Raw genomic sequence first — 26,515 nt, forward strand, 5'->3', positions numbered from 1 at the left:
AATGTATGTGTCTCATGTCTGACAGACATGTTAGCTTAAAATAAAGTCTGCATTTATTATTTACTTCAATAGACTGTCTTTCAATGGACTGTTCTTTTAACTGAAAAAGCAGGTAACATGCATGTTCTTTCCAGCTGCACTAAACTATCAATGAGTTTGGGGAGGGTAGGGGTGGTTACTGTGGTGTTTGGTTTTTTTAAGTAGAAATACATTCATTTTCCTCCCTGTGGAATTTATACAATGATTTACTTCAGGAATACTTGTTCATTACAGGATTATACAGTACTCAAACATGCATTTTGGAGAGTAAATGCTTTCATTTCTACTGGACATTCGAAAAAGTAACTGTATGTGGCCCGCTGTTACACTACAAAAATCATGCAGGACAGATGTTTGTTAAAATGACTAGGATTAGAATAGATATAGTGCAACCTTCTTATTTTTTCAATAGAATTAGGTTGCAGAAAAAGAACTTACACTGATTAAATATTTTTATAGTAGATACTTGCACATTAGAAGCAATAGCAATGGTCAGCAAAATTGTCTGATAATCTTTAGTGCCTTAGCAAGGATTAATGCTGCTGCAGTCAAAAAGGGGGAAAAAAACCCCAAACTTATGATAATAGTGACATGTGCTTACATGACCATCAAATCTGGTGCAGATTTTCTGGAAGTTGCACTGTATTTGTTCCTTCTGCTCTGTGTGGAAAGTGTAGCTGTGTGTTTATTCTCCAAATGTTACCTTTTTAAAAAAAAAAAGATTGTCAGTAACATAACTACAACAAAAGAGCCCACTAAATTACTGTCTGAAAAATGTCATCATCAATGTTTTGTTCACTTAAAAGTGTGCTTCTGTGTTGCAAATGTGCTACAGTAATTTTCTTTCATTTCAGCTATTTTAACAACGTAAGTCATCTCAGTTATAAGCTTAGTTCCATTGAGTATGATTTTGTAGTAACAAACTCTTCCATTGTAACAGCAATTCAGCTACTTGTGTAACCATATAGCCAGCATTTACCCCTACTGACCTTGATCATCATTGTAGCTTAATAAAAAAATAAATAAAATCAGTGCTACAAACTGTTTTTCTTAGATTTTTCTTTTATTCCATGGGATCAGAATTTATGTTGGAAGGGACTAGCACATGTTCAAATCATGTGCAGGAGAAAGTCTTTGAAGAATCAAAAACATACTGAAATTTAATTTCTACAATTTCACTTTTTATGTCAAAACCCTTTAACATTTTTGTAATAGTCTTCTCTAGAGTTTGAATAGGAATCTATAAAACTTTAAAAACCCATGCAATTTAATAGAAAATTCTATATCTGCTGTAAAATTCTTTAGACTGCTTTAAAATTTGTAGATATAAGTTATAGTTTGCAAATTAAATTTTATAGGCATCTTCAATAAGAATAGATTTCAGATTAAAATGAAATAAAAGGCACTACTCTTGCATTTTACCACAGTGTGTTGTGGGGGTGTTGGTGTTGGTGTTGTTTTTAAAATAGATACAGCAGTACAGGGAGGGTGGATCTCATTATAGAATTTAATATGGCCAAAACTAATTTTTCCTGGGAAATCATTCTAAGATAAATTTTGGTAAGAATATCCATATATCTGAATTTTTTCCTCACAGGTTCGGGGGAAGCTGTTATTTGTGAGATAAATCTTAACCTGCAAACAAGCTCTTTCTGGAGACCAGCATGTAGAAGTTCTCTATGACGAGAGAGCTGGTAAGTTATTATGAATATCACTTTTGCCAAAGTTTTGTAGCATGTACAATTTATGAGGACAACACTAATTACTAGATGCTGCCACAAAATTTCAACGTGAAGTTTGTGAATTAAAAGTATGAAGTAAAACATATAGTTGGAAAGCTGTAATAAATAATTTTACTTTTTGAACTGTGATCCCAGTCTGACAGATGAAATTAAGTGCATGCTATCTATTTTGGTTATTTTATTCCTCTTAAAATTACACCAATAACTGAAAATATAGGACTCTACAGCGAATTTGGTGTTTGACTTTTGAAGACGTGAAGTGTTGTATGGTATAGAGGGGTATAATTTGCTGGTTTAAACAAATGACTTAAATACTGTGGCTACTTCAGCTCTTAAAATGATATCATTAGAGTTGGATTTTGACATTGATATTACAATTTTGAAATCATTGATCAAGCTCTGTAGAGATTATGTGGGATGCTCTGTTTGCCCCTATTATTTGCAAAAAGAGAACACGTTAATTTGGCCAAATTGCTCTTTTTGTTTGTGTGTTTATCTGCGGTGCCAACTGCAGTGACACTACATTTGGATGGAGTGGTCATGTAGTACCTCAGCAATAGAAGGTAAGGCATATTTGAAGTAAATGTCAATAGGAGTGTCACCAGGAGTGTCCCAGAGTTACTGGGAAGTAAACGGGGGATAAGCGAGCAGGAAAACCTGATACGGCTGTGCTACTAGTCGGTTCAGAGTGCCACGTGCCATGTGAAGGGAGCGTAGCAAGCAGCCTGGGCCAGGAAGCTTCTGTAGGTGTCAGCAGCTCTGGGGTTTGGGGGTGTGCAGCCCTGACGTTCCTCATTGCCAGTCTGCAGCAAGGAGCAACTTCTGACATGCAGGGCTTGTCAAGCCCTTGGGAAATTCTTCAGAAAGGAAGACAGACACTTGTGAGAGGATTTTCCAAGTGACTTGAGCTCTGTTTGTAGGTGAAATTCTTCCTTTGCTTCAATAACAGTTTCTTTGGTCTCCCCAGTAATACATAAGGAGAAAACAGCTTGCTGATGAAACTGCAGTGCAGTGAGCTTTCCTTCAGACCACTAAGGCCTTCAGTAAGGACGTCTGTTGCTGTTACTCATTAAAGTGTTGTCCTGCATGTCTCTGCATCTAATGGGATAGGGCTGTGGCTGATTCCATTCACTGCTGTTAATAAACGGCACTTTCATTTTTTTCACTCATGTACTAACACCTAGTGGCGAAAATCTGGACTCCACAGGCTAATTAATAAGTACAAGAATAGTAATAACTATTAAGTGCATTTAGTTATATCTGGTTTAGTGATTCTCATGGTCTTCAGAAAAGCCATTTGCACATCATTTCTGATGCCGTTCTTACTAAACACTGTGACAGTTAATTCATCAAGTGTGTTTTCAAAGACTTCTGTAACCTTTTCATAAATGCCACTTTTGTTAAATAGCCTACATTTTCAGTTATCAAAAGGACTGATGATAAAATACCAGGTAACTCCTAAAGTGGAAAGTGATGAGGTGTGCTCCTCATTTCAGTGTATGTAGAAGTAGAAAATAATGTACATGCTCATACAGAGCAAAAAAACCCATATCGGTATAGATCCCATTCTCTCTGAACGCAGAGTAGTTTACATTAACTATAGCTTAATGTGTGAATAACAGCAGCTTGTAATGTTTCCTGGTCTACCTGTGGAAGTCATTGCATTTCTGAAATACGCAGTGCGTTGGGCGGAAAACGCATGCAAGTAGAATTCGGGTTCCCTCCTACAAAATGGTTTTATGTGAGTGGGATGCATGAGGCTCAGGAAATTAATAGTCAGCTCACAAAGCCGTTCCAGCCTTTAGGCTCTAGTAATCGATGGCAGCTCCTGTGCAGGGTGCTGAGGACATATGGTCATCGAAAGCATTCAGTCAATAGTGTTTCCACTCTCCTGCTTTCGCTGCAGCCTTTTCTCTTACCGGTACAGAGACTCTAGTTGCATCCAATGCTCTCTGCTGCCCAGCAGTCTTCTGAAAAGAGGCATGTAGTAGAGCCAAGGACATCATACAAGAAAATGTAGCCACTTGAAAGATTTTTTTTGTTCAGCGTGGAGAGGGAGATGGTATTACCTGGTCAGAGCTAAAATAGGACTCTCTCACATCACTGCTGCATTTCATCCTCAGTTGAATGATTTCTTGGTGTTTGTCTTAAGGAAACACTCTTCTCCTCATGCATGTAATTTCAAGCTAATTTGTTATTTATCAATGGATAGTTATACTAATATATGCTATTATAGTTATACATAATTTATATACACTATATATTATACAATATAATACTTGGATGAAGTGCAGTCCCTTTGATTAAGCTAGCACAAGCTGGAAAGACTTGAACCATGATCATCTTATTAAACATCTGTCTGGACCACAAAAAGTAACAAATTGGAAGAATCAAGAACTGTGTTATATAGCACATGAAGAGTTTGTCTACTATGCCTAGTGTCACCATCGGGGTTTTATTCCTTATTCTGGTCTTCATTATTCTGCTGCAGGACAAAGAGCGTGTGATGAACACTAGTTAGCAAAAGATACCGCTTGTACACAGACCGTTGCATTAGCACCTCCAGTCTGGACCATGAAACTTAGTAAAATAGCACCCTCCTAGTCTTTGAGAAATCTCGGTCTGTGTTGCAGTGAAATGTACTGTGAGAGTTTTAAGAATCAATAAGTAGCATTAAAAGCCATTTTGTTTCTCAGAAAATTGAGAGTCAATTTTATCATTAAAGATAAAATAATACTACTTTGTGTAAAAGTAAAAAAGCCAAACTATGTCAAGGCTACTGAGAGAAGGTGCCATTGTCTTCTCCCCCATTTTCTCATGGGAGTCCATGCCTTGTCTTGTATAGCGGAAAATTGCATTTTCTGTTTAACCTTAACAAACGGCAGAATCAAACAAAGAAGCTAACAGATCTGTTTACAGCCAGAGCTTACTGTATTTAAAGGTTGGTTTGAATTCCACTGAAAGTGTTTTCTGAATAACATAATAGTTGACTTAAAAGATTAAGGATAGCAGACTTGTATTTATTGTAATCTCTGGATTTTGTCATTAAAGCCAAAGAAATTTTGCTTGAAAATAGAAGTGAGTGCATACAAAGTCACATATTCTCACTCACGATGGCTGCCTTAACCCCCTTGGGATTAGCCGTTCTGGTGCTAGGGGCTATGCAAGAGCACTGGCTGTCACAGCTAAACCTGCTAATCCCAGGGCTGTTGTACTGGATCTGATAGCTACTTGTTTCCAGCACATTGCTAGGCAGTAGAATATATATATGATGTCCCTTGAACCTGCAGATCATTGCTGAAATGACCCAATCAGTTGGTGAAGGGGATCTATAAATGTGGGTGATGCAGTCTGGAAAAAAAACCAGTATGGATTTCTAATAACAAGAAGTTGAGATAGCCATACATGTTGGAAGTAACTTTTTAAAAGTGTGTCTACTGAAATACTAGAGGTCATGTCAGAGAGAGCTTAATTAAGTATAAATTGATTATTAGAAGACTTTTCAAGGGTTAATAATTATGCCTGAAAAAAATCAATGTACAGTGTAATTAATCTGAAAGTGCTTAATAGGTGCTTTAAACTGATATAGCACAAACAAAAAATTGTAATTTTCATTTCAGCAGTAAAGTACGCAAAATGAACTGCATGTGTTAGGACATCTAAGCTATTGAATGCTTTCTCCTTTGCTAGGACAGAATTACCCCCAAAACAGTGGAAAATTATTTTTTGAAAGGATTTTAAGTTCTTTTTCTCATTCTGCTCCATGACACAAAACAAATAGAAGTGTTTGGGTCATTCATGTACCAGGTCTGTTGCTTAACTCCAAAGTCTTGTGGATTGTTGGAACGTGTTGCTTACTGTATATTTGGCTATATAAAAAACCTAAGGGGTTGGTGCACAATTTTTTTACTTGGTCTTCCCCCACCCCCCCGAAAGTTGGTGCATGAATAAAAGTGCGAGATTTTTATTTACAGTTGGCTTACTGGAATAGTAATGTATCACTTTTTTTTTTTTTTTTTAATACAGCATAGTAATGCATTTTTTTTAAATGCAAAAAAATATTAGGAAAATCAAAAAGACATTAAGAACAATCAGTGATGCTTTCAGTCAATGGGGGAATACACAGTCCCTTGTTCCAGGGAACTACAAACTCCTAGCACCCTCAGCCTTGGCCAATATACCTTTGCTATGCCATGCCTCTACTGGGTATCTGTAGTCTGGGGTAAAATCTAATTGCTTTGAATTAGAACGATCTTTCCTTGGAAAACCTGCTTTTAATAATAGTGGGCATTTGAAGAATTAAGATGTTGTGAGGGCAATTTTGAGTTTTCATTGAGACAGCATTTTTCAATAAAACAATTTGTCAGAATACTGCTGACCAGCTCTTGTTTCAAGCTCTATATTCTGTCTGATTGAGACCAAGCATTTGGAAACATCCCAAGGTTTTTAATCTCTGCTTTACTGTCTACTACTTGTGTCTTAGTTTATTTTAAGATAAGTTTCAATACATTTTAAGGCCATCCCTAGTAGGAGGGAATATGTGAAATGGAGAAGAATACTGGAAGATTGAAAATCCTTTTCAGCCCAGCCCTTAATGAACGTGATTTGGGGCAATTTGCTGCAAAACTTTTCTTGTATCTCACAAAGCTTACTGACAGAATCATACAGAAGAAACATCTTTTAAGAGTTAACAAAAAAGAAAAAAAAATCGTTTACAAATATTGATCTTAATTTTGAATGAAGTCCTAATTTGGCATCTTCTGTGCAGTTGAATCAGATTATATGTTGCTTTCGGTGAGAATCCAGTAGTGCGTTTTTTCCATGTGGCAAATTTGTCAGCTGCTCTAAACCCAGGGAAATATCTTACCAGTATTTTTTTCCCCTTCCTTTATGTAACATGGAGCAGTTTTCACAGCTGACAGCGAATGACCCAGTTCTTGGCTCTCAGACTGGCTTACTTTGTACATGCCCTTCTACATGTTGCTAATCTTCCCTTTGATTCCAGAAGTCAGTGACAAAGTGCAGCCTAAGAGAAAGAAAACAAAGCACAGATCCCATGTTCTTTGCAACAGCTTATCTCCATTTTGCTACACTTACAGAAAGTCTTTTGTAGAAACTATATTAATACGAATGGACATTTTCCATGTTTAGGGCTGTGAATACGAATATACATTCCCCAAGGATGGGAAAGCCACTTTCTCCCATGCTATTTGTATATAATACAGTATTCAGCTTTTTTTTTTTTTTTTTTTCGGGGGAGGGGGGTTGGTAGGACATTTAGACCTTTGGGGCCATTTTTCTGCTGTTGCTTGAACCTGCATTTTTCTGGGCTCTTAAGAGATTTCATACACATGACCGTATAATAATCTTTCAGTGGAGAAAATTGTTGTTTTGTCAGAAGTCCTGCCTAATGTAAACTAGGAATACTCAAAATTATAAGGGTTCATTTTCACACTTCGGTAATGATTAGTGTTGAGGTTTTTCCTGCCTGCTTTACAAGGATTTATTAGTAAGGTGAGATAAAACATTGTGTAAAGCTTACAAAGCTGCTTAAAAGTTATGCTTCCAAAATTTTTATGAATATCCAAAAAAGCAAAAATCATTGTCTGAAAATTATTTCCATTCTATTTTTTGAAAATACAATTTTCTAAAGGTTGTCATTTCTATTTGTGGTACAGTAGACTAAGTTTGGTTTGATAGCATTTCAGCAATGTTTGTTTGTTTTGGTCTTTGAGATTTAACAGAGAATTTGCTGTGCAGTATTGTGTTGTCATTTTGGGTATATAGTTTGCTTGAAACTCCCGTCTCACCATGGCAGTATGTTTTGGGGCTCAGTTATTGTGAAATGTGAAGTGCTTCTGGTGGTCAAGAAGTGCTTTCTGCTACTATTGCTTCCAGTGGTAGGATTCCTCATAGCAGATGTTGAGGTTGCTCGGTATTGCGCAAGACTGCACTCAAGTTATATTTATATACCTTAATAAAATAAAAAAGAATCATTCCTTTACTCAGTCTTGTCAGCTTGTGACATAGCTCATCTCCCATTGTTAACATTAAAAAAAAAAAAGAAAAAAAAAGTCATAGTTCATAGCAATATTTCAGTTGCAAACATGAGGAATGCCATCAATGATTGGATTGGGTCAGTGCCATTTTTTTTTTTTTTTTTCATTTGTGATGGTGAATGGTACATTACATTGTATAAATGGATAGAGGAAATAAAAGATTTATTTCCTGTTTTGTGTACTGAGTTTTTGGAATTCCTTTGAATTCTAAAGCAAAGAATTACTAAGAAGTTTTTTATTTGAACAGGAAGAAACAAAAAGTCTTGCTTGGGTCAAAAAGAATCAAAAGAATAGCACTTTTTCACCGTTGTCAGAATAATGACTTGTTTTCACCATTCTGCTTTTTCTGTTGTACTAAATTCACTATATGTTTAGACTAAGCTAGTAAGTAAGACTAAGCTAGTAACTATTTATTACTGACAGCAGTGCACCAAGATGTTTGATTTCCAAAGTGGAGCTAGACAAAACCAGGTTTGTTTTGTTTTCTTAAGACAATGATAATAATAAAAAAAAAAGTATTTTTTTTTACAGGGAAAGAACATACTAGAATTCCATAAAATTGTAAGGAAAATGTTTTATTTCAAAAATAATTGATATGTATGCAGTCTATACATTTGATATAAAGCTTTTGTCATTTCTGTTCTGAAATTATTAGCTGAAATTATTTATCATAAATTTCTAGGAAGTGTTGGGGAAAATGATCTTAAAATGTAGAAGAGTTATATGAATTTAAAATAGAAATATATTTAAATGTCAACAAAATCAACATATATGAAATGCTTTAGTTTCCAACTAATCTCAACTATGTCACTGGAAGTATTTTTTTCCTGTGTAGAGTATCTATAGGCAAGTGAGGAATGGCAATGTCCGTATTTAGCCACCAAAGACAGAAGGCAGAAAACTAGTGCGTATTGGCTCCTCATATAATTTGCAGAGCAAATTAGAATTAATTAGACAGATTTATAATTTGCAAAGTAAATTAGAATTAATTAGATTCTCAAAAATACTATTTTTCATTGACTATGCTATTGACTTCTTCATACAGGTCATGGTTTACTTACATTTCTGATGTGTCCAACATATTAAATTAACTCACATAGTAAGCAAAATCTTGCAGGGAGCTTAAAATACTAGACCCTGCCATGTGTTCAAGTGCCTAAGGAAGGTCTGAAGGAAAATCTTTGTCAACTTTCTGTTGAAATGTGTGACAGATGCGTGAACACAAACTGACCCTGTTTATACCTGCTGACTGTATTCCTGAAAACTTGTGAGAGTGTGCAAAACAGAAGTATGTCGGAGTTTCTGTATGACAGCAATTACACTTTGCATGGAGGCTAAAAGAATATAAAAAATAAGGCAAAACTAAGTTTATACTATTACTGTGGTACTTTTGTATGTAGGAGGCATGAGTATTCTAAGCAACACAGATGTCATATTAACCTGTGAAAGCATCATGCGAGCAAGACATCTTTAAATCACAGACCCCATTCTCAGTTCATACAGTGGAAAAAAGGGAATTCTGGTCTTTCTCCTGTGTTTTTGTTTGACATTTGGTTTGCAAGAGACTTTTCCTGGATAAATTGGGATTTTAACATGTGTGTCCAAACTAAGTGTGACTACACTTTGAAGTGCCCTTAAATTGCAACATAGTATTTTTCTCTTAAAGTTTTAGTCACACTACTAGGAAAGTAGGCGGCCCTCACTCTGTTCTGATGATTATTTATGGGATTGCTTTAAATCAAAGCTGCCCCAAGTGTTTGTTGGTTTAAATTAAGTATCTATTAATAAGCATCATCTTTAAAACAAATGTTTGTATTTTCAGCCCTTCAAGCACCAGGTAAATGCAAAGAAATTTTAAATATATTTCCAAGGTGACAGCCAAAGAAGGAAGAGAATTTGATTGAAATCTTAACTTTAGAAAAGCTGCTTTCTGAATAATAATTACTGATACTTAATAATGTAATTGTGTCACTTTTTTGCATATGTATTAGTAGATATATTTCTTTTATGGCTGTCTGAATGTTCTTAATAAAACGCTTTTAAAAGTTTTACAGTTCTTCTAGTACAGTCTTGTACTTTGAGTGAGAGCTGAGTTCTTGTGTTTGCTGAAAGGGGTGCAATGCGTTGCACAAAACGGTGCCCATCCCTGTGTCCATGTACCTCTGCTTTCTTTCTTTTATGCTATGAAAAGACCAGGAGCATCTAATACAGTAATATGCATAAAAATAGTTTGGAAAATAGCTTGGTAAACTTTCCTCTGGTCTCAGAAAACGGGCAGGGCTAAAAGTGTGATTGTAGTTCCTTTGTAGCTTATCCCCCTTGGTTAGTCTAGTGCTTGTAACAACATTGACTTTTTGGTCAAAACTGTGGAAGAGGGAGATAAAAGTCCTTTTCTGTCTCTACTGTTGTCAAAGTTGGGCAGAGTCCCTCTCCAGTTGCGTGGAGTTCTAGATTGTAAGTTCATTTTGCTGCAGTATTATGGTAGTTCTATCTGTATAAGCATGTTTTATTGCTTAAGTATATTACAGTATTTTTTCAAAGCAGCAAATGCTAGTCTTTATCAATTAAAATACACACAGTAATTTAGAAAACAATGGCTGTAATTTTATATATGTCTCTGCAACTGAAGAGTACTATCTTAGTTACTTGGAAAGGTGATCTTTTTCTTTATACTTGACTTCTTGCATGTAAAGAGAATAAATATAGAGTAGTTATGAGCCAAGCATTTCACTGGCAAAGTTTGTTGTCTTAAGCTAATATTGTACTTACATTGTATTAGGCTGCTTCTTGTTAGAAGAGGCTGAGCCAGTCTGATTTTAAATATTAAAAATAAGATTAAAAATTAAGTAGTTTTGCATGTTTCCCTTCCTCAGGGAAATGATTTTTGTTTCACAGAAGTTCCAGGTAACTGTCAGTTCCCTGTAGGCTTTCATCATCACTGGTTCTGTTCCATTTCTGCCTCGTAGAGATCCTTATTCAAGGTGTTAGCTCATTAAAAATACCATTTACCCTGCTAAATGTGAAGATACAGTTGTTAAAAATCTCACTGATGTTCCAGAATCTTAGTCCATTTTCCTCCCAATTAATGCTGTTTACATATTAAAAAATGAAGATGTATTAAGCATAGAAGATATTATTGACCTGACAAAAAGTCTCAGTAAGGAGAAAGAAATCCTTTTGTTTAGATATGCAACGGCATCCAACTTCATAGACAAAAAGAAGCAGGCTGGAGGCGGAAACTGAAGCAAGTCAAAAAAGGATCTTGAAAGACTGAATAAATGCTTGGAGTTTTTCCCTGATACATTGTGCCTTCGACTGTTTCACCTGTTACTTTCTAGCATTCAGATAAATATTTTTTTCCTGGAAAGAAGACACTTCCATAAAATTCACTGGCTTAATTTAGTAGCTTCTAACTGCACTAGGAGTAACCCACTTTGCAAAGAATGGGAGGAGAGACACAGAAAGGGAGAGAATCAGCATGATCTTAACCCTGTATTTGTTGCCCTTAAGGGAGGCTTTTTATTCCTTTTGGTTTCTCCAAATATCATGATAGCCAATGTCATTAGTTCATTCCTGCCTTAATAGACAAAAAGAAAAGTTATAATAAGTAATTAAAAGGTAAAAAAAAGGTAATAAAAAGGAGGTTTCTGTTGTCATATGTGCTTATACATGTGTGTATGCGTAGTATGGCACCCTTTACTCAACGGGCCTTTTTTTTTTTTTTTAAAGTTCTATTACTGAATGCAACTCTATTTACACTTTTTTAGAACGCTCATGACCTATCTGATACGCAGGTGATAAACATGTAAGCTTACTGCTGCCTGTTTGTGTATTTTAGTCACTTCAAGATTCAGCCTTGAAGTGTTAAACTAGTAATATGTGGAATTTGTGCTAACTCATGATAGGTTTGATTTTAATAAAAATAATATCTAAACTGGATATTAAAAGTTTTGCATAATAAATGCCCCAAATTATTCTTTGCAGCTAAAGTGGAACTTTTCTTTGCTAATCAGTGGAGGTGAAATAATGGGATAATAAAGGTATAGCACTGGTGTGTAAATGAATGATTAACAGCGAAAAAAATAAGAAAATATAGATTTAAAAGGTATTTTTTAAAATTGAATTCTGAGTTTGAGTGGAACAGTATTTGACAGAAGGATGTGGATGAATTTTGCCATTGATTTTAGAAAGGGCGGGAGTCATAAGCCTAAATGCTTATACATAATGAATCTTATTTCTGTTTTAATGTTGCTGTCGCATCATTTTAGCAAATAAAATTACCCTAGTGCAAAATGGAAGTCAGGCAGCAGTGAGTCATACCTATTGATTCTTCAAGTTGTGCTGGAATAGAACTGGTGTAAAGTAGGTGAGTACACTGGTAAATCAAGTCTTTTTATCTGCAGTGTGCTACTTCAGGCAGCTTCTTTAGCATTGTGGTAGACTTAGTAGCTCAGGTTAGTGAGATGTAGTTTAGCCAAATGTGGGTATTGTTTTGTTTCCCTGCCCTAACCATTTATGTACGGTAGTTCCTCTTACTTTGCTCTCGACATTAAGTGCTCACAGCTGAGATCCTCTCTCTCTTTTTAAGAAATTATGAGATACAGCATTTTGGTCAGGTCTTGCATTCCCATGAGTATGTAATTGTTATTAAATAATTATTGATTTCCACATTTAAGTGACAAGCCATTGTAATTTTTAATGTCCCAGCACATTTGTAGCTCCATCTTTTAAAGATTCTTTTTTAATTCTAATATTTGAATATCTAGAATACGCCTCCTTGGCATCCCTGACAATGTCGATTATATAGCACATGTAACCAAACCTGAAGGAAGAAGAACGGCTTTATACAGCATTAGAAGTGACCATCATAATGAGCTGCCCAAATTGAGGATGATCTTCAAATCCATTCTGTGAAATAGTGTAACTTTTTCATATGCAGTATTGATTGTACTCCTGTTCTGATACACAAAACCATGATGTTTCAGTCTACGTGTGTGCTCTTGTGTAATTTTTTTTTTTCTGTTTTTCCCCTCCTGTATCTTAAATTGCACAATTGAACTACCTTGAAATAATAGAATCTGCATCCTTCCTGCCCTGAAATTGGCATATTTCTATCATGGTCCTCAGGCAATACCAGAAGCAAATAGCAGACTGACTTTTTTCAGTACTCTGCAAATATAGAGTGTATTCTGTTTCAACATAAATACTTCTACAATGAATTTCAAAACATTTTAAAAAATGAGTTTTCACTTCACAGTCTGATGGGAAATCATTTTATCAGATTTTGTTATAAATGGAAATGTAAACTGATCTAAATCGAGTTTGCAGGGTCCAGTCCTCCCATCCACTGTCAACCATGTGTTCCTGCCTTGCGCTGCACTGGCTTTTTTGCCATTGTGTGGTAAGAGGGCTCAGGAAGCCGATTATCTAAAAACTAACCCTATGGAAAAAGATACCACTTGGGGGCTAATTTAACCTCCTAAAATGGTTTATCTGGACTTGTACAAATACTAGTAAGGCAGAAGCAAAAGCTCTGAAATGCCTAAAGAAAGGGCAAGGGAAATGTCAGTAGTAAGCCTGGCTTTAAGTTGGCTTGGTGACTGTGGAACAGCACGCAAAATATTTCTAGACCTCAGTTCTGAAAATTGGTGACTGAATAACTCACTAGCTGGCTGTCTAGACTGTGAATTTGTCAAAGTTACAGTCCTTGTAAGTTAGATGGCAAAACACTCAAATCTTGTGGAAAGCAATATAACTTAAACAGAATGTAATTAAAATTCATCCCCAGGGATATTGATATTGAAATAGCTCATTTAAAATACAGCTGTGTTTGTAAAGGGATAATATTTATGACCAGAATACCATAGCCTGCTTGTGATGTAACATAATGCCTTGAATTTTCAAATTCCTTTTCTTTATTTAAAAGTTGCAGTTTATAATGTTTATCTATTTTATTATAGATTTAGAGAGTTAGGAAATAAAGTTTTAAAAACCTGAAGAAAACTTTTTTAAAAAGTTGTACCTGAAATACAACCTATTCACAGCTATCTTTGCAAGTCTTTCTTGTAAAATATGAAAGCTAAATGCTATCTGTTCTGAAGGAACACTGAGCAAGACAAAGTATTTGATGTGACACATTCATGCTTTGCTTGTCAGGCAAAACAGTTTTCACTATTATTCACTGCCCTCTGTATATTGAAGAACATATCTAAAGTAAGCTGAACGCTCTTGTGTTTTGTGATAGTGTGTTACTGGGAAAATAAAACAGCTACAATTATCTGCTCAACAAATAGAACTTGTCAGCTGGCAGGCATGCAGAACTAATGCAGATAGCCAGCTCAGAAAAGCTGTCAAACAGAAAGACTGAAATAAAATATATTTTCTTCATATTCTGTAGACTTTCTAATTTATTTTTTTTAAGTCAGTTCAGAGGATTTTAGTGCTCTTTCTTACCTCAGGTGTTTTCCCGACTTCTGGAGGAAAAAAAATTCTCTTCTAGAGGAAGGGGTATTACAACATAGTGACAGGTATCTTTGGATGTCACGTTGAGGCTGTGGAGAGGATCTTTGCATGCAAGTGTTCCTCTCCTTGGAGTAAAAGAATAGGATTTATGTCTTCTATATATAGAGATTTTGGAAACATAAAGTTAGAGATTTTGTATAATCCAGGACACGTAACTGTTTTCCTTTTTTGAATCAGTGCCCTATTTTCCTCTGCTTTGAGTTGCATGTTGGTAGCACCTCAGAGAAACACACTTTTATTGGAGAGCATTTTTCTTATTTACTGTTATGTCAGTTATTTTATTCCTTACAGGTAATGAAAAATACTCCTTTGGATCCACTCATCCTCACTAGGTGTTATCTCTCTGTGCAGCATAGACATGTAACAGATACTACAAAATGCTGGACTAAAGTAAAAGGTACATTCAACAGTTACTGTTAGCATAGGGATTGTTGTATGTATTGGAGAAATTGTACCTTATTTATTTATTAATATATGGTTTCGCCTACCCGGCAGGGCAATGGTATGAAGAGAATGCTTTATGTAAAATAATTCAGTCCATCTGGAGTGTGTCTGTTAAGACGTTCACAGATAACTGTTAAGCTATTTTTGTTTTGTGGCATCAGATTTCCAATTATTCTGTTTTTTTGCATGGGGTTTTTTGTTTGGTTGGTTGGTTTTTGTTTTTGTTTTTTTTTTTGTTAAATTGATGATCTTCAGAGGGGGGTTTTGTTCTGTTCTGGGGTTTTTTGTTGGGGTTTTTTTTTTCTTCTTTTTTAATGGGTGCTGTGCCAGGGGAGAATTTTTGTCCTGTAGTTTGAAAACAAAGGGACGTGCTATGACTACAAAAGGAAATAAATTGAAAGCAAATAGAAGGAGACTCAGAAGTGCCACACTATATACTCAGACTGTGGAATGTATAGCTAGAAGCGTTCAGTCAATCAGAATGGACTTTTCAAAGGGCTTCTGTGTGAAAGCACACAATTGGTTAGATGTATATTATATGGCGATGTCAGCCTCCTAGGGAGGATCACACACACACCCCGATGGTCTGATCCAGTAAGGCGCATCCTTTGATGTGAATGATAAGAAGCCACCCATGTGCCAGTATAAACTTATTTGATTGCACTAGCTCTTGTTATTTCCCTTGCTCTGTGGCATTCCCTAGTACAAAGCTAAACTGGAAGATTAATATTCACTTTTGTGTCTGTATCCTTTGTTGTTCCCTCTTAAGGAGAAAAGTGTTCAGAAGCCCTTATTTATTTTTAATAGAAATCCTAATGTGCGCTGTAGCTTGCTGTAGTTCAAACCATTCTACATCCCAGACTAGTATGTGGCAGGTTGTACACCGTTCCCTGCTTAACTTCTTACAATAAAGTAGCTCAAGGCTGTGTCAAAGATTAACCTGCTTATGGGATTCATGAGATACATAGCTGGGTAGGGTGAAAAGCAGCTAGGGTTTTGGTGGGTTTTTTTAATGTCTCCAACATCTTATATATTAAAAGCTTCTAGCACCTGCTGTTCTTTAAATGATCTTCTGATCTTAAATTCTAGGATCCTGGGGGCTTTAAGAGCATAGACTGCCGAAGTGCCACTTACAGGACCTCAAGGGAAATCTACAAACACAGAAAACTGGCACAGGAGTCTAGTGCTCCACTATGGCATTTATTTCTTTAATATTTTAACAAGCTTCAAAATACTTCCCTAAAAAGTTACAAACATTCTTAAAAATCTTTTTATTTTTGTTCATATGTCACATCCTGTATGCAAGAATAGTATGTAATATGCTTTTACTGAATTTGCAATTCATCAGGTCTTTAAGTAAGTGGATGCAGAATGCTAAACTTCAGGAAGAATTATAAAGTCATGAAAAGGACCTTTCTGGATATACATTTACCTATCTATACATGTTCTTTCAAAGATACAAATACATGTTTGCTTTAGGGGGCTCTGTGTGTGTGGGTATATGTACATACACACTCAAACACATATTCCATATATACGCTTACTTATTTTGTATGTTGGTATATTTATATACATTTGCACACTGATTTTGAAGAACTTGCAGTATCTTCAGTAAATCAGATTTCTGTTTAACTGGGAGTAATATTTTGTCTCACATTGAAAAGCTGAATTGGATTTGGTTTTAAGATTTGAGCGTGAAGGATGTTTTTCAAACTACAGAGCAGAAACTGGACAATAAGTGTTGTCTTCAGTAAAGACCAATAGTTTTCTGGTTTCTAATTTGTTGGTGGCTTCACACCACCTCCACACCCTTTAGTCGTCGTCTTCTGCTTAGTGAGGCTTTCAAGTGTCTGAAAAATAGCTTGGTGAACTGTTGAAGTTTTCCCTCACTGATTTCTTTGGCTATATTATTTTGGCTGTGTTTTTCTTGCATTTTGACCATTTCAGTCATTCAGTGCTGGCAATGTAACTTTTCTCTACTCACATTCTATTTGTGTTGAAACGTGGGTGTTAGAGTTGTTTGACTTAATGTTCTCCCAATGTATGAGCAGAATTTTCAGTATGCCGAATGGGAACACAGAAACTTGAGACATAAAGGTTTATTAGCCTTTCAACAGAAAATGCAAGTTTATTATTGAACAATTTGTCATCAAAGCAACCCTAACTACAACATTTTGTTACAAGAAAGTCCAGTGTAGAAGAAGTAATTCCAGGAAGTCATTTACATTTTATTTATATGGTATGCCAACCATGACTTTACCTCTATGAGCACGAGTGCAGCATTCTTGTTTTAGCATTGCTTTTGGTCCAGTTACTCAGCAGAACAAAGGAAAACACAAAGCAGAACAAAAAAGAACCCCATTCATTGAATTTCTCACAAGTAACACTGAAAACTGTGAACCTCACACATGTGCACACACACCCCCCTCCCCTTATATATCACCCTGTAGGAAAGAAAACTAAAGAGGGAAAACAAGAAAAAGCAAATTGACTTACTATATAGAATACATTCATTGTTTAATTACTCCACAACAGTGGTTAATGCACAGTCACTAGCTCTTCACATAGCCAAGCATTCATGTTGCACATACTGAATTTACTCCAGTGTATCATATATGCAATTATAAAAATATAGCTTGACACATCTTACATCAATTTCCCAGTGTTATGATATTGTCAGGCCTTCTTTTACTGCTATCAACTTTTTTTTTTTAACACTAACTACATTGGAGAATTCTTAGGTCTATCACAGGTTTGCTCCAAAAAGAGAGACTTCTAATTTCTTTCTAGTCAACTGTTAAAGTTGAGACACTTACGCCAGTGCCTGACTTTGAAAATGGTGTCATAGTGCATACTTTATCAAGCAGTAGACTTTGCTAAGATTGCTCAAAGCAAAACTTAATATCAAGACTTTGTTCCCTAGTGGTAAAACACACTGTACCTGGATTTTGATGCCACATGTTCCTGTTGTCATTTTATTATTTGATCAGCAGAACAAAAGACATGAAAAAAATACACTGAGGACTCCATAAATGGGCCTTGCACCACAGCCAGATTATCTCTGGAAAGACATATTTCATTTTGCTTTTGACTGTTTCATTAGTAAGTACAGAACTTGCCAAAAAAGGTCAGACCTTAAACAAAGTCTAAAGCCAGGTTTACATGTGGCCAATAGAAAATTGCATAGTTAACATCAAAACCAAGGCAGAAGCGGAGAAATCAATAACCTTTGACAGGTAACTGATAGTCTAGAGAGAGGCTCTTAAAATATGTGGTTGGTCATTGTAGCACCACAAATAAACATTAAGAACTTCCACATTTAGTATCAAAATTATTTTGGGTAATTCAATCATGAAAAGTAATTTCCTGAAAAGTTGTTTATAAAGATAGTAGGAAAACAGAGGCTATCCTGTTTACAGCTGACAGATGTAATGCCTGCTTTTTGATTTTATTTATTTATTCTTTTCCCCCCCTCACTGGAATTCATGAGGAAATAGAGTATATCCAGCAGCACAAATCCCAATGAAAAATGTTGATGGTGACTGCATTCCAGTGCAGGCAAAGCATATTGTAAATAATGTTCTTCCTTTTTTTTCCCCACCTCTTTATTAGCTTCTCTGCAGTGCTGATTCTATCAGTGCACTTTTATATCGGTATCTATAAATTATCAGCATACACTATTGATCTGATAGTGAGGACAAGAATGAAGTATTTAAATCTCAGCTTTGATTTAAAAGTTTGTGCTGGATGTTTTTACTGCCAGACTTCCCTTACTGAGAAGCTGAATTCAGTAAAAATCAGTAAGACTAGAAACCCTACGATTGGAGTCTTCCCCTTTCTCCCTCTTCCCCCATAGCCTTTCCAGCACATATTTTCATAAAAGACAATTCATCTTTAGTAGAAATTTTATGACTGATGTGAAAGCTTACCAGGTTTTTTCCAGGAGCAGGGTTTCTGATACAGAACATGGAGTTGTGGATAAGAAAAGAGTGCCACTAACACCAGACAATTTTTAGGGCAAGGACTTAATTCTAACTTTCTCAGCCTACAGACTCTTCCTAGGCAAAGTTCAGCTATTTCTGCCTTCTTTTAGATTAATTTTTTTTATATACTGCTGCTGTTGCTGTCCTTTGGTTTTGCTGCTTACTTCTTTGCTAATTGTTTGACTTAGAAAGGACTTTCTCTAAGGGTCCTGAGGTCAGTCGCTGTAAACGACGTTGGTTTCTCACCATAGCTCATTATATGAAGACATTAGAGAGGCTGCCAGACCTTGTCTTTGACTTTGACACCTGCGGAGGAAACACGCATATAATGTCAAAAGAGTTACTTTTGACTTTGTGCACACACACACACAACCTCTCATTGTTATGCTTCAGAAGAAAACTCAAAACACTTCAGTGGTTCAGACATATTATTTTGTCAAGTCCTTACTCTGTCTTGTTGACAGAATACATTTTCTCAAAAGCTGAAATCATTCTGTCAAGGAAATTTATTTTGTTCAATAATCCTGCTTGTTGACAAATGTTCAAAAGGGAAAAAAATCTTCAGTTATTCTGGGAATGTTCTGCCTGGTATCTCCAGGTGTATTTATTTTGCCATGGGAAAGAATGGTTATTAGTTTGTAGGTGAACTATCCAGGTCTTGATGTAATGAAAGAAAAACGTATCTTCCTTATACTTACGTGAGTGTGCTTCAGGGGAAGCTTTTTTCAGAGAAGGTTGTTCAATTTTAGGTCACATTCCAAATGACTGATCAGCAGTGCAGGACAGGCAGCATGCGTATCAAGTAAGTGGAGGAAGGATGAACGGAAAACAGACATAACTGTTGTTTATGTCAAGCAGCTGTGGCAATGGAATGAAGACACGTTTTCAAGTGGACATCTTTAATAGTTGTATATACAAAGAGAAAAATATGAGAATGATAAAAAATGTTCGCACTGGGCTATTTCTGCTCGTCTTCCCCCTCCGCCTTCCAAACTAAATCAGTTGCAGTTTAGGAAGGTGAATTCCTGGGTTTGGGGTTTGGTTTTTTTCCGACTGAAGGAGAGATGAAAATATGCCACATTTACTCCATTGAGTGACTGAGGCGGTGTGAACACCTCAATATTCAAATCCCAATTGTCATCATCTCAGTACTGGACCCTATGTAAGGATACATATGCAAGGCACCATGAAGAATGTGTCACCTTCCATGCTTCTTGTTTCTAGGTGGCATTGGTGACAAACATGCACTAATTTTAGTGGGTTAGAAATAGGCTTTTGAGATGGAGACCTTTCTCCAGTGACATTCCTCCAGTGACTCTTAAAGGAATTTAAACTTTTGAGTCATTTAAGGTACTTCAGAAAAACCTGTTGGACATTGAAGGATGTTGTGGAGAATTTTAAGCTTAGGTATTGAGGGTATTTTATGAGCTCTAGTTTAAGCTTTTTGTTTAAAATTTAGTCTAATGAGTGTTCTTATGTTTTAATAGTTAAGCCTTATAAGCTATCACTGCTTGTAATGATGTGTCCTCTCCACGGCGTATTTGCAAGTGATGGTGATGTCTGTGTACTTGTGATCCATTCGTCATTGAGTTTCATCAATGAACCTTCACTCAGTCCCGTAATCTAGTTCTACAAGAACTTATTCTGTTGATCTTTGGGTATGTTCAGGTATCTTTTGTTCTCTAGGCTCCTACAAGTAAAATTAATACTGTGATTTGGTTTTGGATAAGGATCCTAGTCCATTAATTGATACCCACAAAGTTTTTCATTCTTTAATAGTGCAGTCACTTTTTTTAATTGTGTTTTGGCTTATTCTGTTCTTCCCTACTGTATTGTCTGCCACATTTGTTTAAGCAGAACGGTGAGTATTTTTTTACTTTTCATCCATTTCATTCATTCTATTGATTTACCAGTCCTTTGTAGTCTTACTGTCAATTGTCTTGATCTCTTTAATTCCTAATATACAGCGTTTTTGTCATACATTAAAAAAGATGTCATTCTATCTGATTTTCCATTCAAAGGAAATTCAGATTTTTGAAATAATAAGCAGTGTGTTATAGCAGATGCTTCTTTGACACCTTTAGATGAAAGAGAAAAGCAACAGGGTTTTTAATAGATACTCTTAGATGTAAATCATATGGAAAGACTGAGCAAAAGTAGAACAGTCCCGACTTTTCCTTTCAGACAGGCACCCTTTCTATTAGTTTCATCTCACATCACAGTACTAGTTTCACACCTGAACTTGTTCAGCTGAGTATCTGAACAACATTGCGAAGCTTCTACATTTGTGATGTCCGCACCCACAGACATGAAGCTGAAGAATGTATTTTCATAGAACCCATCAGGTGTGATAGATTTTTGAATTCTTTGACTTTTCTGTGGAAGACTCTGCCCTTCAGGTTGTGGGTATATTTGAGGATGGCCGCTTGGCCCTTAGTGCTGTGAGAGATGTGTGGTGTTTATGTGGTGAGAGCTGCCCGGCGCTCTCAGTGGAAGAGCCCGGAGTTGGTCCACGCAACTATGACTGCTGCACTGGAAGTCAAGAAGGGAAAATGTACATTTTTAGTAGAAAATACTGGATCTAAGCAAAAAATTATCTGCAGTACTGGCAGGGACAGATGGTGATTTATTGTAAAAAGTCTTTATTTTGCTAATGTCGCTGTTCTATTGTTTGTTAGTTAATAGAGCCGGGGTCAGATTATACCAAAAACAGAGTAATGAATGCTACTGGCTCACAATTATAGATTTTAAGTCTCTGATAAGCTTCATTGCAATCAGCCAGTAGACACAATACATTTCCACGGTGGAAGTGTTGAATAAACTACATTCTCTGGTGAGATACGCTTCATCTGGAGTTTTCTAGTACCAACAGGGTTTTGATACATTTGCACGTTGACATCTCTTTTTTAATTATGCTATTCTCAAAGCTGATAATATCTGGTCTGAACTTTCTAGTTGCTATGTTCCTTTTAACTCAACACTTTTTAGTCTAATTTCTTCATGTTTCTCTGATGAGAGAAGCTGCTCATTCTTTGTCCTCTCAAGGTGCTCACGGTAGAGAAAAAGGCTTTATTGCCAGTGGCATTAATTCCTGTTGTGTATCATTTAGAGGATCATCGTAAGTTGAAGCCTTCTATTTTTGGTTTATTCTCCAAAGTAATGAAAGATTAAGGCCAAGTGAATAATTTAAAATAGTTGCTGTTAAGTTCGTTTAGCCAATTGAGTGTCTACAGAGAAACCAAGGCAACTTTTCAGTACTTGAACTCAAGATAAACATGAACACACCTAAATAATCATAGAATATCATAATAAATCATTCTAAAATATCATTGTAAATCATCATAAGGATTTATAAATGTTATCAGTTTCCATTAGTTTAAACACCTTTAGAAATCATTATCCTCTTTCACAAGGTCGCTCAAGTACAGAGTTATGGTTCTATTGTAGTGCTGTGGAACCTGTAAATGAACATTTCTCAGCTTAATGGTTATAAAGTTGCTGTAGTCCTAATGCATTATGCTGTATTCATTCTATTTCTTTCAGTCACTTCATTCTCCAGGAACTAGCCATTAGTATTTTATTCTATTTTCCTGCTCAGTCATAAATTCATTGGATATTATATTACTTCTTAGGAGAAATAATTTTTTCCTAACAGCTACTAAATCATAAGATCATCATATTGAAAGAGATCTCCAGAGGTCCTCTAGTCCATCCTCCTGCTCAGAGGAGGGTCAGCTAACAATAACTGCTCAGAAATTTTAAATATCAGGATATGATTTAAGCTTTGTGGTGGTGGTGGTTTTTTTTTAATTGAGTGAGTGTGCTATGGAATACAATGCATTCACTAAAAATACCAATTTGTTACTGCTTATTTGCCACATGCATTATGAGATTTAGTTGCAGTACTATTTTCATACCGTTTTTTGTAGTATAGGAAACTAAACATACAAGGAAAACTAAAGATACAAGACTGCGTCTTACACAGATTCTTTCCATAATAAATTCTTCAGATTTAATTCAGTCATAAAAAACCACTCTTTTACGTTTTTAAGCAACTGTTGGAAATGAACAGCACTATCAAGTGTTTGTTTCAGTAAAACAGAATGAAAGATGCTTTTTTACGCAGTCTCTACACATTGCTTAGAAGTGCTGAGGCAGAGAAATTCATCCTTTTGTTCTGTAATACTTAACATTTTGCTCTGCAGTGCAATTTAATACTCCTATTAGTCGTTTTGCAAAAACAGGTAGAATAGTTAACTGAGGAATTATATAATACAATTGGATTACTGCTCCTTGACTGGACTACTGTAGCTGTCATTATCTAAATAATGTGCAGATGTTGAGAGATTATTGTCATTTATTCATACAATTGCTCTAAAGGCAGCAGATGATCACATCAATAATGGATTTTCCTATAGAAATTAAAAGGAAGTAAAATCCTGTGAGATCTTACGCTGTCTTGAAGAAGGATTCTTTCTCCAAATTCTTAGATGACATAAAATTATGAATCTTTATGGAGTTCGATGTTAGTACATAGTAGCCAAGAATCTGGTCTAGAAATTTGAAATTAGAATGTTGGGAATGCAAAAGTACTCAGTAATGTTTTTACTGTCGTACAACTAAGACACTGCTTTCATAATTCACATTTTGTGAATTATTTTCAATCACACTGAAATTATTGTAATATTTTATTTTTTCAGGTTGTGACAACAAAAGCAGCAAGCAAATTTTGCATCTTTCTTGGGTGATGCTGAGCAGTTAGTTCCTCTCACTACTATAGCTTTAAAATATGCACCTACAATTACACCAACTAACAAGGTAAAGAGATGCAGATAGTGAAGAAAAAAATCTCAGGTTTTAAATCTAAATCTCCTACTTAGAGAAAGAGGTATCAAGAAGTGCAAATAAAATAGAAGTGGTTTCACCATGGGCACTGGGGATAAGCAATGCGGTAGAGTGCTTTGTTATGTTTGAGGTTTACTTTGTGGAAAGGCTAAAGGCACGATGCCTAAACCAGAGTACGATCCTGACAGGCTGCCCGTAGCAACAGCAAGGGCAAAATACCAGGTGTGGAGTCCCGAACACTGCACTACTCTTGCGGGTTTCCAAAGCAGCCAGATGGTAACCTAGGTTTAACTTAGGTAATTCAGTAGATATTTGTGAAGACAGGGAGTATTCAAGTTAGTAGCACTGTTCCACAAGCAGTGCCTTTTTTGGCCATTGGCAGGGACAGGACCCTGGGCTGGACAGGACCTCTGCTTTCATCCAGTGCCGCTACCTTCTTCAGTTCTTACATTCTTCAGTGCAGTTCTTATGTTTTCATATTATGTGGTTTTGAACATCATAATGTATGATAGGAGAAGAATCCTGAAGGTTAAGGAAAGAAAATGAATAAACCTAAGTTTTCACTGTCCTGTATGGATAACTATAATGCCCTTATCAGATAACATTTGTGAATGTAACCGCACTAGCTGATCAAACAAACAATAATACAGTAAATACTGGGAGGGTCTAACTCAACAGATAACCATAAATTCCTGTACGCAAGACTTTCTGAAAGAGTGCTCCATCATGGTTAGGGATTTAACGTATAGACATTGATTTATGAAAAAATATATTAGGGAATATTGTAGAATTGTTACAGAGTTTTGGTTTGTAATAGCAAATCTACCTCTGTTTTCATCCGCTGTTGTCTCATCTTATCTGCTGTATGCTCAAATGTTTTTCAGTGATTTAAGAACAAAGAAAAAATCCAAGATTAAAATAGTCTTACAGTTGTAGCAAATTAATTTTCTTTTCACTGTTTTCTGTAGGAGTATCCACTTAAAAATTCCTACTGTTTATTATATGCCAGGATGATTGTGAAAAAGTTTCTAAAAAGAGCAATACAGTATTCTAGTACGGTCTTTGTTATGCTGTTTTGAGTATGCTGTCAGAAAAAGCCATTGCATATCAAAAATAGATTTAGATTTTTTTTCAGGAATTTGTTCTCTAAAATCTACATTTTATTCTTTTTCTAATGCTTTTTTTTTTTTTTTTGGTGAAACATATATAACAGTTTTTTTCATGGTTTTTATCTTGTTTCAGTGGGTTTTTTATTTCAGTGATACTGTTGCACCTTGAAAGCAGAGGTGGGAAGTATTTTTTTCTTATACAGAAAAAAATCATATGTCTAGTCACTTGTATATGTTTTTTGGGGGAATAATACAGGTTCTGTATCATCTGAGATTTGTGAGTATTTTCTGAGTTCAGACCCATAAGCCAATGAAGCAGAATTGGTTTCTACTATTATAAAAGCAAATAATTTAGCAGCTGTAATTGACTGTAGCTTCATTAACAAAGATACAAAGCAGTTGTCCATCCAGATCCTTTTTTAACGTTAAGGCATTTTCTATTCTGGTTTTTTGTTTGTTTGGGTTTTTTGTTTGGTTTTTTTTTTTTTTTTTTTTTACTTTCTATATGAGATATTAGAAACAAGATAAACCTTATCAAATAAGGTATTGGCTCTGACAATTTGTTGAACCATTTTTTTCTCTTCAGACATAAGACACTTCTTTTTCTCACGTCACAAGAGTGCATTAAATTGTGTTAAAGGTTTAATTTAAGACTAGTAGAGCGAGAAAATTATATGCTAGGGGTTGTATTCTTCTACCAAGCCACAGCAGTTCAGAGTGGCATGTTACTAAGTTGCCACTTTTTCTTGACCTTGCAGTGGGGTCTTGACTCTCCTCATTATTAGCTGTGAATTTTCAGTTTGTGTAACTGATGTCTTTATTATTGTATTGCTGTAATTAAGTGTAAATGTGTAAGAATTGTTTCTGTTGATATTTTGCTTTCTAGTTGGTTGTTGATCTGTGTTGTATAGAGTTTGAAAAGATCTTAAAAAAAGCTCTAAACAAATTAAGTGCCCCCAAACTTTGATAATGTAGTATTAAGATCAGCGAGGAGAAGTCTTACGCTTTTTAAGCCTACCTCAGCTATGTTCAAACCTTACAGCGGGAAGTGCCAGCACTTCCCACATCCTGTTTGGAGGAAATGTGGAGTGTACCAAGGATGCCTGTCCTCAGCTCCTCACCCTGATCTCTGATTTCTGTATCTCTGCTAGGCCTCTGGTGCTCATGACATCTCTGTATTATGTGCCACAGCTGCATAATGATGTGTTGCATCTGAGTTCTGGAATGAGCAAACCTTCATTGTCCCTTCATCTCCATAATATCGCTAAAGTGGTAGGTTAGCTCTGAGGAGGGAATCTGAAGATGGATGCCATTGCTATAAAAGGCAGGAAGGTCACAGATAGCTCGGTGCTTGACTCCTCATGCTCTTGATGGCTGTGTGTTCACACCTGTAAATTCCTTTAGCCTAGATGTCTTTTTAAGGGTGATCTTTGATTCATCAAGAAATGATGAAGAAAAGCTACAGGTTGATTCCTTTTTTTATCACCTCTTCAATTGTTGAATTGAATTTGCAGAAATACAGTGAATGTTCACAACAACAAGAAATTGTAACCTGGAATTGCCTGAGCCATCACACTGTAGAGCCTACACATATTCTTTGCAAAAGGAGCTGTAACTCTTCAGACCTCTTATTGCTTCATCTCGTATTATTCTTGAATTCTTTTACGTTGTTCCTCATTCTCTGTGTCTGAGCTCCGCCATCAAGCTGTTAAAGAGCTAACAAAAGCCAAGCAGTTCGTGTGAGCAGGGGAACTTGAGTTTTATAGATAACT

Source organism: Haliaeetus albicilla, chromosome 23, assembly GCF_947461875.1.
Source record: "Haliaeetus albicilla chromosome 23, bHalAlb1.1, whole genome shotgun sequence".
Taxonomy (NCBI): domain Eukaryota; kingdom Metazoa; phylum Chordata; class Aves; order Accipitriformes; family Accipitridae; genus Haliaeetus; species Haliaeetus albicilla.